The 13,498-nt window shown below is 38.6% G+C and overlaps 1 protein-coding gene across 2 annotated transcripts in view; it reads right to left on the reverse strand.

Moving 5' to 3' along the window:
- The window catches only part of Cacna2d3 (calcium voltage-gated channel auxiliary subunit alpha2delta 3), an 846,818-nt gene that overhangs the window by 575,902 nt on the left and 257,418 nt on the right, over nucleotides 1-13,498 (reverse strand). The gene's annotated exons all lie outside the window — the stretch shown is intronic.

Genomic DNA, 13,498 nt, shown 5'->3' on the forward strand with positions numbered 1-13,498 from the left:
CAATCACTGACATTAAATCAATATTTAGAACCCACAAGTACACAGATCCTTTTTACTATTCTCTCTTGCCAGCTAAATTCAACAAACATATTCTTATTAAAAGAATTTCATGATATGTATAAAGAAAATTAATCAACTACCAAAATCATTTTACCTTAATTTGTATATGTCAGCAGAAAGGAAATATTTCTCACCATAAAAATACAGGTTAGAAAAATAGCAAAAAATTGTTTGTCTCTCCCCTCTCCTCTTTCCCTCCTACTCTCTCTCTGTCCCTGAGCCTCTCTGTACTCAAGATTAGCTCACTACCACTTGAGCCACAGTGCCACTTCTGGTTTTTTCTCGTTTATGGGGTACTAAGGAATTGAACCCAAGGCTTCATGTATGCTAGGCAAGCACTCTACCACTAAGCTACATTCCCAGCTCCAGGAAATGCTTATATGGTAAAGGAAGATGTCTTTCAAACTTCATGGAAGAGAAAGTAAACCAAGTGAAAATTCTGCCATTTCTATGTTCTCCATCATTTGTCACCTATGTTGTCTTTTAACTGGCTTTTTCTTGTCATACTACAAATCTGAGTTAAATAGGCCATGTTTGAAAAATGATATTAATATTAATCTGTAGGCTGTCTTAAATCAAACAAATAAATTCTCTATGAATAACTGGAAAGAAGCACGAAGAGCCTAAAATATATTTAGGTAATTTTAGGCAGTACAGTAAACCAAAGCATGCTCTTTCTGAAGAATAATAAAATGGCCAGCTGCAGATAGTGCTATCCACAGACAGGAAGCATCAGAGGCAGAAATTGAGTTTTCCATACTTTCTACAGTTGGTCAGCAGGTCAGGAGAGGATGTTCTGTTGCTCTGACTAATCAGAAAACATGAAATGGCCAGGGACAGAATATCTCATCCCCACTCTAGACTAGATGCTAATCCCACTACAGCTGTGAGATATTAGGAAAGCTCTTTCCCTGTATAGAACGTTCATTTTCTTATCCAAGACACACGCCCAGGTGATCCTAGACTAGAGGTTTTCAAAATGTTGTCTGAGATAGCCTGTTCTACAAGGGAACTTGCTAAAAATGCAAAATCTCAGGCCTCATCCAATCCTACTGAATCAAAGCTGTGCGAGTGGGCTCAGCAATGGATTTAAATGAGCACTCTTTCCATGTACTTTTCAGGTTGTTCAAGTGTGAGAAACCTAGCATGAAAGCAGTTCTCATCTATTCCATGCCCTGCCACACTCCAGATGCCTGACAAATGAGCCCCACCAAAGCGCCAAGGTTTCACAAACTTCTTTTTAAATCTGTATACATATACATCATTTCTTGGAGAATCTGAATTGTTTTCAGAAGAGAGACACAAAAAAGAAGCGTAGCAAGAAACAGAAAACAAAGGGAAAAAAGTGGCACTGTCTATAGAAATTGGGTATATTGTCCCCAGGATTTGATTGGGTGACTATTTTCTTGGAATCTTTGTAGATAGACAATGAAGCTTCTCTGCCCCCCAGAATCATGTTTTACAATTTGCATATGTATTGGCATCAGTCCTAACAGATGAGTGACAGGCAGTGGTAGGAGAAATCCATGAGTTTAAGAGCTTATTCTTTTATTGTTTGTTTATGCATGTATCATTAAATCAGATACATACTGAGCTTTTTAGAGTATGCATAAATATTGTGCATGTCTGAACAGTTACATTATCAAAACAAATCATGCATTTGAGCACTTATTTACTTAAATATCCAGAAAAGTTTTTAATGTGTCTAAGCATTCATCAAAAGATGGGGATAAAATAAAATTTCACTATGACCAAGATAGATTGCATTGAAAACAGACAGGAATTAGAGTGAAAAAAGTTGTGCAGAAACAGAAAAATACAAAAACAAGGTACAAGTAATAATTAAGTTTTACTGTGAAAGAGTACAGCATAAAATATACTCCATCTACAACATTTGATTTATACATGTATACATACATGTATATCTGTCATGCATCCAATATGACATATGTGGAATGTATTCTACATATATAACATTATATTTATATATGATATACAAATTCATAGCCTATAACATATTCCTGTAAAACATGACATGAAATGTATTTCTTTTTTTTGTGGGTCATGGGGCTTTAACTCGGCCTGGGCCCTATCCTTGAGCCCTTCAGCTATTGACCTACCCTTGAGCTAAGCCCCACTTTCCATTTCTAGAGGTTAATTGAAGATAAAGAGTCTCAGGTCCTTTTGTGCCTGTGCTGGCTTTGAGCCTTGATCCTGAGATCTCAGCCTCCTGAGTAGCTAGGATTACAGGTGTGAGCCACTGCACCCGGCATTAAATGTATTTCAACCACACACTGAAACACAAAAGATGGGGCACAGGAGACAACACTATGGAAACAACCCAGTCCTGCTATAATACCAGACTATCAGCACTCCTGTGCTGAATAGAGACAAGTCTTGAGAATCAGACCCTGCTAGCCAGTTTTCATGATCATTTTCTTTTTTTCTTTTTTCAAATCTAGGTCATTTATTATCTTAGAAAAATCTTTGTTGAAAATCTACCAAAAAATCAAAGTTCTTTTTTTTATTTTATGGATATAATTTATTTTTTCATATATTTTTATTGTATTTAATGGAAGGGTTACATGATATTTGCCAGAAAGAAGGTGCATTAATTCCCATACATTGATACCCTTTCACATGTCTTGGTCCCCATTTCCCTCCCCCACCCCACCCCTCATCTTGTTTTCCCCCCTTCCCTATCCAATTTCAAATAACCAAATACAAATATATCCAATATATCAGGTAACAAAGTGAGATACTGTAACAATATGAGCTAACCAAGGGACAGCAAAGGAGATGAGAGACAACATAGTACATTAAGGACAACAATCATTCATTATATGGCTTTTGTTTCACTATCCTGGAGGTCCTTTCAATTAGCTTCACATTATATGTCCTTATGTATCAAGATTTTGCTCTATTGCAAATCTCTGCTAGTAGAGCCCAAGGTTTCTATTGATTATGACAAATGAGGGAAACCATTGAGCCTAAGTTCCTTTGAGTCTGGCTTACTTCACTTAATATGATCTTTTCTAAGTCTTTCCATTTCCTAACAAATGGGGCAATCATTCTTTCTGACAGCAGCATAGAATTCCATTGTGTACAAATACCACATCTTGTTGATCCACTCATCAACTGAGGGACATCTAGGTTGGTTCCATATCTTTGCTATGGTAAATAGTGCTGCAATGAACATTGTTGTGCTGGTGGATTTAGTATGTCCTTGTTTCTGGACGATTGGGTAAATGCCAACTAGTGGAATTGCTGGATCATAGGGGAGCTCTATGTTTAGTCTTTTGAGGCACTGCCATACTGTTTTCCATAGTGGTTGAACGAGTTTGCACTCCCACCAGCAGTGTAGTAGTGATCCCTCCTGGCCACATCCCTTCCAGCATCTGTTGTTATTAGTTTTCTTGATCCTGGCCATTCTAACTGGAGTAAGGTGGAATCTTAGAGTTGTTTTGATTTGCATTTCTTTTATGACCAGAGATGTTGAGCATTTCTTCATGTGTCTACAGGCCATTTTTATTTCTTCTTCAGAGAAGACTCTCTTTAAGTTCTTTTAAGAGTTAATATTCATACATGGATATGTATAGATTCTTTCTTTTCTTTTTTTCTTCAAAAATTTTCTATTGTGATTAATAGAAGGGTTACATTATATTCACCAGATAGAAGGTGCATAACTTCACAAACATTGATACCCTTTCTCATGACATGGTCCCCATTTCCTTCCCATCCTTTCCCGGCTTATCTTGATTTCCCCCCTTCCCTATCCACTTTCAAATAACCAATTAAGCACATATAAAATACATTAGATATCAAGGTGAAAAATTGTAACAATATGAGATAACCAAGGGATGGCAAAAGAGATGAGCAATAACAGTACATTAGGGACAACAATCACTCATTATATGGTTTTTGTTTCCTTATCCTGGAGTTCCTTACATTTAGTGTGGTACTATTTGGGCTAATGTCTCTAGATTTTGTTCTATTGTAAATCTCTGCTAGGAGAGCCCAAGGTTTCTAATGATTAGGACAAATGAGGGAGACTAATGGGCCTATGTTCCTTTGAGTCTAGCTTACCTCACTTCATATGATTTTTTTCTAAGTCTTTCCATTTCCTTACAAATGGGGTGATGTTGTTCTTTCTGACAGCAGCATAGAATTCCATTGTGTACAAATACCACATCTTATCCATCCACTCATCAACTGAGGGACATCTGGGTTGGTTCCATATCTTTGCTATGGTAAATAGTGCTGCAATGAACATGGTGTGCTAGTGGATTTAGTATGTCCTTGCTTCTGGACGATTGGGTAAATTTCATGCTCATTTTCAAGTTGAAATTTGCCTAGCTCTTTAAAAAAACATCACTTGTCTCACATATTCCTTTTTCTACAAAGGTATTTCTCCATGATGTGTCCAGAGCTTTGAGAAAACTATTAAAGAACAAATAGTCAACTGGAAGCTACACATTATATTTGTCTTGTGTGAAGCTAGGGTAGAGCTCTTTGAAAGAATACTTGTATCAAGTTGCCACCCACAGTGTCAGCCTGCTGATGCCATTCAGAATAGTTTCAGATTTTCTAGGAGAAACCCAGAACAGGTTTTGCTGTTGGGCACAGTCATGATGACCAGCATATCTAAACCTGCACAACAGCAAAGCTTGTTAGCTGAGCCTATGGGTTGGGAGAGTGGCTTAGTTGTAAAGCATCTGCTTAGCAAGAACAAGACACTGAATCCAAATCTTCCCTTCTCGCTCTACACATACACACATATATTGATGCTCATACATATGTATAATGTACACATATACAGATGCAAACATATATATGCATATGTACATATATTTACATATAGGTGTATATATGCATCTGTGTATATGTCTGTATATATATGATATCTGTGTGTGTACATACAGACACATATGAACCATGTGTCTAATAAGTGGAGCAGAGAATAGCTGACCTTATTTTTCTGAGTGTTGGTCCTGAAGCATAAACTCAGGGCTTGGGCACTGCACCTGAGCCTTTATGTTAAAAGCTAGGTAGTGCTCTATCATTTTATCATTTGAGCCACAGCTCCACTTCCACACAGCCAATGTGTGTGCATGTGCATGAGTGTGCATATGTGTGTGTGTGTGTGTGTGTGTGTGTGTGTGTGTGTGTGTAATTTGAAATAAGATTCTCATGGCCTTTCTCACATGCTGGCTTGTGAGAAAGCCTTGATCCTCAGAGCCCAACCTCCTGAGTAGCTAGGATTACAGGCATGAGCATCAGAGACCAACTCATAGGTAAATTTTTTTAAAGGAAATGTTATGTAAGAAAAAAATCATGTGTCATAAATTTAACCTTAAATAGAATCTTGGTCACAGAAGTTTCTACTGTTAATAAATGGAATCTTCATCTAACAAAGTCAAGACTTCAAAGAGTTCAAATTCTGATAGCTGCCAGTAGAAAATGGCACCCTGTAACATCTCTTTCCTAGGAAAATGTCCTTATCACTTAAGTCAAATGAAGTATGTTTTTAAAAAAGTTAAGTTCATCATTCACCAGCAAGAAAATCCATTAAATTTGCTAATATTTTAGTTATTATGTAAGGAACCACCAGTGAGCCTGGGGAAGATGGTTTTTCTATTATATCTATTAGAAAGGCAGTGTACTTTTAATAAGTTAATTTTCTCTTATATGAATTCCTTTTTTGAAACTGCAGATGGGATTACAGAATTGAATGTGGTTTTTAATTAAAATTGAACACTAGAAATAGAAAAGGCTTTGAAGACTCCAACCTTCAGAACTGAGCTTTGAGGTAAGGGAAAAACGGCAGTTTGGGCCACAGACTTTCCTCCTTTCTTTAATATCCAAGTATTCCTGACTCAATAAAAATGATAACAATATAATTGGAATATATATCCTGGTCTTCAAACAAAGCACTTACCAGTTAAAAAGGTTGTAATTCATGAGTTAATGCACATTTCATTGACTTTTTACATTTCTACATAACTATTCTATTTTAATGAAATAAATATAAACAAGAGCTAGCTTATAAATGAGAGATGTTAGAAGCTAAGGATCTGGACAATATTTCTAACTGTATAAAGGCAAACATTTAAGTCAAGACTTGGGTTGAAGACATTATTGAGGTAAAGTTTTCCATTCTGCTCCACAGAGGAAAGAAATCAGACACCAAGACAAAGCAAAAATTGGATAAGAAAAAAAGAAAATGGTTTATTAGGTGTGTATTATGTATTTATTTCTCTTCTTGATCATTTTGGTTTAACAAGGAGGAGAAGAGAGAAAGAAATATGCAGTGAAGGTGGGGAAAGTAATGGAAAATGTGATTAGACACCCAAAAATGGTAATACTGGACTCCTACTGATTTCATCAGAATAAGCAATTTGGATACAAATTTAAAAGAAAAAAGGAAGAAAGAAACAACATAAAAAGTCCCCAAAATGAAGAGAGAGATAATTATGGATTAAAATCCTTACAGCAAAACAGATAAAAACAAAATGAATAGCAAGGTAGAACCTTTTTTAAAATTTCTGTTAAAGCTAAAACGCTTTGCATCTCCAAAGCTGTTATATTAGGGTCTTTGAATTTAACAAAACTTTCAAAGAATTGAATATGTTTACTGGTTTTCATTTGAAAGCTTGCAAATAGCACATTTAATACTCAGATATTTTATTGCCATTTTTGGAATTATATATAATCCTTTCTCAGATTTTAAGTCTAACCAGGAAAATCTACAATAATAAGCTATCTAACTCTTTCTTCCTAAAAATAAGAGCGAAATATATAGAAAATAAACAAAGTAATTGAGGAGTAGTAATTAGAGTCACAATTATACCAAGCTTAGTACAGTTCATCTTTTTCTTACACATTCAGTAGCTTTAAGAGTTGGCTTGATTAAAATGAGTTACAGCCTTTTGTTCCTCAGTGTGTGCCAGGAACCAGTGCTACTCAGCAACATGTTCCATGGCAGAGTTGACATTTTAATTGTCTAGAGTGAGCACAGATGAGACCTGAGTCCTATACCCTGGATTTCAAACTCAAGGGACTCCAGAGATAAACAGAAACCTCCTCCTTAGGCATTTCCCCTCCTCCCCCTCCACCTCTCTCTGCATGTCCTGGGTATTAAACTCAGGAACTAGGTACTAGGTATTATCCCTGAGATTTTTATTTTTACTCAAGGATGGCACTCTGCCACTTGAGCCTCGGCTCTTCTTCAGGCTATTGTTGTTGTTGTTATTATTATTATTAATTATTATTATCATTATTACTATTGCCAGTCCTGGAGCTTCAAATCAGGAGCTGGACACTGTCTTTGGATACTTCTTGCTCAAGGCTAGCACTATGTCACTTGAGCCATAGCTCTACTTCTGGCTTTTTCTGTATATGTGGTACCAAGGACTCAAACCCAGGGTATTGGGCATGTGAGGTAAGCATTCTACCACTAGGCTATGCTCCAGGCCCTTCTTCAGGCTTTTTGATTGTTAACTGGCATTAAGAGCCTCAGAGACATTTCTACCCAGGCCAGTCTGGCTTAGAATCATGATCCTCAGATCTCAGCCTCCAAAGTAGCTAGGATTAGAGGCATGAGCATGGGTGTAGGCATATGTTGGCCCACTCTATGATCTTTGAGCACATGAAAAGATGTTTCAGTTTCAGGCTGCTACTATTTTGTATTGAGTCAGAAACTATCCATTTATGATTACATAGAAGAAAATAATGTAAGATATTCACATTTGTATTTCATTCCTGCTGATGTTGAAATCCCTTCCCTTCTGTTCTTGGGATTCAGTTCTCATCCCTCTGTAACACTATAGATTAATCTTTGCTGGTTTTGTAGTTAGAGTAATTTAGCAGGTTATTTTTCCAAGTATGGGGCTGGTATTACCAGAAACCTACAACACACTGAGGAGATTTTCAGAAGAATGTGAGACCATTTTCACATAAAGAAAATAACACTGCAGGGAGACCAAGGAAGCTTCCCAGAAGTGACATTTAAGTTGAACTCTACAGAAGAAATGTCCAAGAAAACAAAAAATAAGTCTCATCTAATAGGAACATCTCACACTAAGTTATAGGTATGAAAATGGTCTGGAAACAGTGATTGAGAAATGTTCTGAAAACAGCTGGCACTAAGGAACCTACACAAAATCCACAGCCTTGACTGAATGAACATCAGGTTATGAAATAGGACAAAGGGCCGAACCTGGAGAGATGGACAAAATTGGACAGGCAAGTCAACCCATTGTTCTTTCCCTCCCTGTAACACAGTGGCCACAACTGGAGTCAGAGCTAAAAGCCCAGTGGTGCTCAGTAATCCTTATTGATACAAATGTTTTTATTTTTTAGTTCCAATAGAAGTAGCTCAGGTAAATCATCAACTATCAAGATGATCATTTCTTTTGAGAAAAACAGCTCTTAAGAAGCCTTCATTATTTCTTTGTTCCTGTAGAAGAAATAAGCATTGTTGCACACGAATGAACATTTTGTATAAAATGACCTTCTGCCTGAAAGCTGCAAAGATTGCTTCTGCTTTAAGGATGGCAAACATTTCAAAGTGGATTATAAAAGCTAATCTATATAGTTTCCTGGAGAAAGCGGGTAACAGAACAATAGAGCAGACACATCCCTAGTGGGTGGGAAGCTCTCCTCCCTTCCCTCACTCCTTTTATTTTTTATCTTCTTCAGAGAGACAGAGGAAGGCTTCAGCAGTCTTTTACCAGACAAAACAAGCCTGGAGTTTAGATCAGGACACAAGATCAAATCAATAACAAATTATCTTTGTTTCCACAGGAGATACCTATTATCAATTTAAGGCTAACTAAATTAATACCTGTTACCAATGTAGATAGCCAATTTCCAAACTATAGCCACCTCATTCAACATCTATGTTGCATTTGCCAAAGTGTAGAATTTGCTAAGCTGTTGAAGATGCAAACAACCAGACTTTTCTCAAAGGACTGCCAAAGGGCAGAGCTTAGAGGGAAGTATGATGGAAAGGCAGTCTTACATTTCCATCCAAGCAAATTTTCTCAGCATTTTAAAGAATGACTCTCTGCTTATATTGAGACCCTGGGAATGTTTTATGGTTGATCATCAAAATCAAAGCTGTTTAGCCACAAAAAGCTACACATTACTCCAGAACCCTTCAAACAGAATTAACTAAAACATATCCTTTATAAATTATGTCTTCAGCTTCATAAAAGGATACTCCAGGATGGAGAGGTGATGGCATTACCTGATATGAAGGGTGAATATTTGTTTTCTAAGATGCGAAGAAATAGCCTATCCTAAAGGGCTCTGACCATAGTGAATAAAACTCAGTTCCAGCCCTTAATTAGAACTTTTCCTGGGCTTACTAGAACCCACCTAGACACCTAGAACCCACCTAGAACCCACCTAGAACCCACAATGACAGAGCAATGAAGATATTCTGCCCAATTATCCAAGATAGGTAGGAATGTCTACCTCATACCAGTTAAATCACAGCTAAGTATTGAGGTGGTGGTGCTAAGGGAAGTCCATTTGATAGACACAGAGGTTCCTTTCCTGTCTGTAGCCTTTCTTTTTCAATATCTCCACTCAATTTAGTGTAACAAGTATTCTGGGGAATGTATTAGGTAATCATAATATCACCAAGCACTGGTAGTACTCCAAGAAACATATGACTTGTCCTCAGATCTCAGAAGGCTCTAGCACATTTTGTGAAATCCTCAGAAGCCAGGGACAGAGGTCTGAATCCAGGTTTTCTACTCACTAGCTGCTTGGCACTGGAAAAATGTCTCTGAGCATTGGTTTACTCTTCTGATGAACTGAAATAATACCATGTTCAATCTCTTCCTCAGTATGTTATCTTCATGTGATTGTACACACAGAAAGAACATTTTCCAAAGGACTCCGTTATAAGCATAAGGCATTCTGAAGATGGGAGAAGAGACAAGATTCCTTAACACAAAGCAGCCTGATTGGAACAGGAGCCTTCACAGAGTCTCTGCCTCCTTGCTGCTTCTCACATGAGGAGAACTTGGAGCAACTCCCCAAGTTCACAGTTACATGGAGGTTATGTGAAAGTTAATTCTGCTGCCAGGGAAAGGACTCCAAAGCTCATGTTCGCAAACACCTGCTCCTTAAGGCCTGCGTTTTAGACTCTACCACTCTCTTTTTCAGCCTCACAGCAAAATCTGTGATCAGTGAGGCTGAAAATGGAATGAGGCAAAGGCCTTTATTGAAAGGTTTGACTGATGTCCTTAGAATGGCACAAACACAGAAATTAAGCTGTTTGCCAGAGCAAGCTCCTTTGACGGATGGTACCTGCAACACCCTGCATGGGCCAGTAAGCACGGCAGGCAGCTCCAAGCCCTAGGCCTCATCCATGGCTAAGGCAGGAACATGTCTTTCTCCTTGCAAGTGAGAAAATGCAGGACAACATCATGTCCATTCAACTTTACCATCTCAACATGGATGCTTATGTAAGTCTGGTGTAGGGTAAAGCTGTTTTAATTTCCTTTCTATTCTTTCCTTCCACTCATCCATCCATCCAATATTTATCAGGACAGCTACACTTTGGGAGGGAATATGTTGTGTGTTGGTCCAGGGAGCAGATTCGGAGGTCAGACAAGCTGAATTTGAATCCTGGCTCCAGCAACTTCACGAGAGCGGTCTGAGCCTAAGTCTTTGGCGAACAGTAAGTGCTCATTTGTGTTAGTTCTTTTTGTGACTGCCACTCTGACATCAATAATGACAACGATGAATTGTGTGAGAACTGGGCTAGTTGCTTAGACTGTGAGGATGATGGCACATTCACAGTTCAGATGGGAGAAGAAGCAAATAGACAACATAATGTGAGCTCTGACAGAAAGGCTGTGCAGGTGATAACAGCCAACAATGGCTGAACTTCACATTTCCTATCCAGCATGCCGAATCATCCTAAGTGCTTCAGTGAATGGCTCTAGAAAATCCTCATGAATACACTCTAAAGGACCGTGCTGAGACCAACCCAAATTTACACACAAGGAAACCGAATGCAGAGAAGTTGAAGTGCTGGGCAAATCACAGCAGAGAGCTGATAACCCTTAAGTATGGCACACACGTGGTAATATTTCACTCAGAGCCAGACTTACGGGATGAGAGGAAGTCAGGAGGGAAAATAGGTGATATAATAAGGAAGCCACAACCATGGGTCCAAGGTGGGAACCTCCCAAGTCTGCAGATTTGCAAGGTAGAAATGGTGAAAGGAAGAAGATGGAGGAGGATATGCAAAAGCAGGTGACAGGGTTCAAGTGAGCGAAGATAAGTGAGGCCTAAGGGTACATGGTCTATACACAACAGGTGGTCTCACCAGGTATAAAAGCTGCAAGATCAAACCTAACCTTCACTTCACCTTTAAAATTAAACTGGTATCAGAACCTCTAGCAGGTGTCAAAAAAATCACACAGAGAGATCAGCGACAAGAAAGTGTTCTAAATGCAAAGTCAATCACACTTGGTGATTAGTGGTGTGTGCTAGATGGTGCCTGCAGCACTTCCATGTTGCCTCTTATGTGGCAAAACTGGAAGCCTGTAAACTCTATGTCCCTATGTTCTTTACTCCCCTGCCGGTAAGGCTCCGGAGTATATTCCTGGGAGAACTACAAGCCAGAGAGGGAAGAAACCAACATTCTCCTGATGAAGAAGAGTCAGACAAATAGGAAAAGCACCTATAAATGGCAGGATCATGAATGCTAGGTTGTTCATCCAAGTGCACTTCTGATGGCAGCCTGGTAGGCAGTGCAACAGACAGCTAAGGCTCCTGGTGGCAGCTTCTTAAGACTCCAGCCCTCCCTGACTCTGTATATTCAGGCCGTGGTTGTATTCAGGCAGTGGTTTTTCTAGCTCGCCCTTCTCAGCTCTTCCAGCCATCACAGGCTCTTTATTTCCAATATGAGGTAATAACTGCAAACTCCTTCCCAAGGTCAGAAAGCCATTTATAGACCTCCACATTTTCCCATACACATAGAGAGAGCGAGAGCGAGAGAGAGCGAGAGAGAGCGAGCGAGCGAGAGAGAGAGAGAGAGAGAGAGAGAGAGAGAGAGAGAGAGAGGGGGGGGGGAGGCCATATATTTTATTTTCTTTGGAAGAGTACAATCATATTATATAGGCACTCATTCTTAAAGAGTATTCATTTGATAAGTTAAAAAATAATCTAAGGGCTGGGAGTTTGGCCTAGTGGTTAAAGTGCTTGCCTAGCATGCACAAAGACCTGGGTTCGATTCCTTGGTACCACATACATACAAAAAAAAAAAGCCATTAGTGGTGCTGAGGCTCAAGTGGTAGAGCTCTAGCCTTGAGAAAGTCCAAGGACAGTGCTCAGGCCCTGAGCCAAAGCCCAGGACTGGCAAAAAAAAAATCTAAATTTGTGGAAACAAGATGACTGGGCGGGGGGAAGGAAATAGGCACAAATACATGAGAAGGGGTATCACGGTTTGAGAAATAATGCACCTACTACCTGATGAATGTAACTGTAACCCCTCTATACATTATCCTGACAATTAGGGGGAAAAGATGCCTTGTAGTGGATAATTCACCAATGAAACCAACTTATTTCTTAAAAAAATAATCTAAATTTTCAAGTATTTTTTTTTTACCATTTCTTCATTTCATAATATACAAAGAGCCTTAAAATATGAAAGACCTGAATTACTCATAAATTTTGAAGGGTCCCAGGTAATAGCCAAACAGGTGTGCATACTTACACATAAGCTTATTTCAAATGAAATCAAGAATAAATAATAAAAGATTATTCTCATGATGTTAGTCTCTGAATATTTTACACAATCACTTGCTTCCCTTAGTACCACACTGGTGACTTTAGGATACAACAAACCCTAATCTCCTAAAGTTCCTGAAAAATCCTGTGGTTAAGGTGCAGAGCCTTCCCGTCATGGTCAGGAAGAGATAGTGTACTTTATTCTGAAGGTCAGGCCCCCAGGGAACCAGGCCTGGAGACATGCATGAGCTTCTGAGTCCACAGGAACTGGGAAAAACCAACCCAGGATCTCAATTTTGTTATTTTCCCCCTTCTAATTCTTGTGTGTTCCTCTTGAAATGACATCTTTACCCTCTGGAACAAGACTTAGCCGTTTTTAAATTTCCAAGGATAAGATGGTAGCTTAAAGGATAAGCTGTATCTCCCTCTTTTAATGCCCAGGTAATGAACTGAAATTAGAATGCCAGGCTGGAAACTGGAGAGCACACATAGGTGTTACTCTCTCTGCTTCAACTCCTCCTGTGTCAGCTGTTGATTATAACTTTATATCAAAATGGCAAAGAAATAAGCACACATTTGAATACAGACTAGTGGTAAAAGATTTAAAGTTCTTTTTTCCTTTAATGAAGAAAAGGCAAAGCATGGGCTGGGAGACTGAATCCATTATATACAAATGTAAAAG

This window comes from Megascapheus bottae, chromosome 2, assembly GCF_031878675.1.
Source record: "Megascapheus bottae isolate mThoBot1 chromosome 2, mThoBot2.hap1, whole genome shotgun sequence".
Lineage (NCBI taxonomy): Eukaryota > Metazoa > Chordata > Mammalia > Rodentia > Geomyidae > Megascapheus > Megascapheus bottae.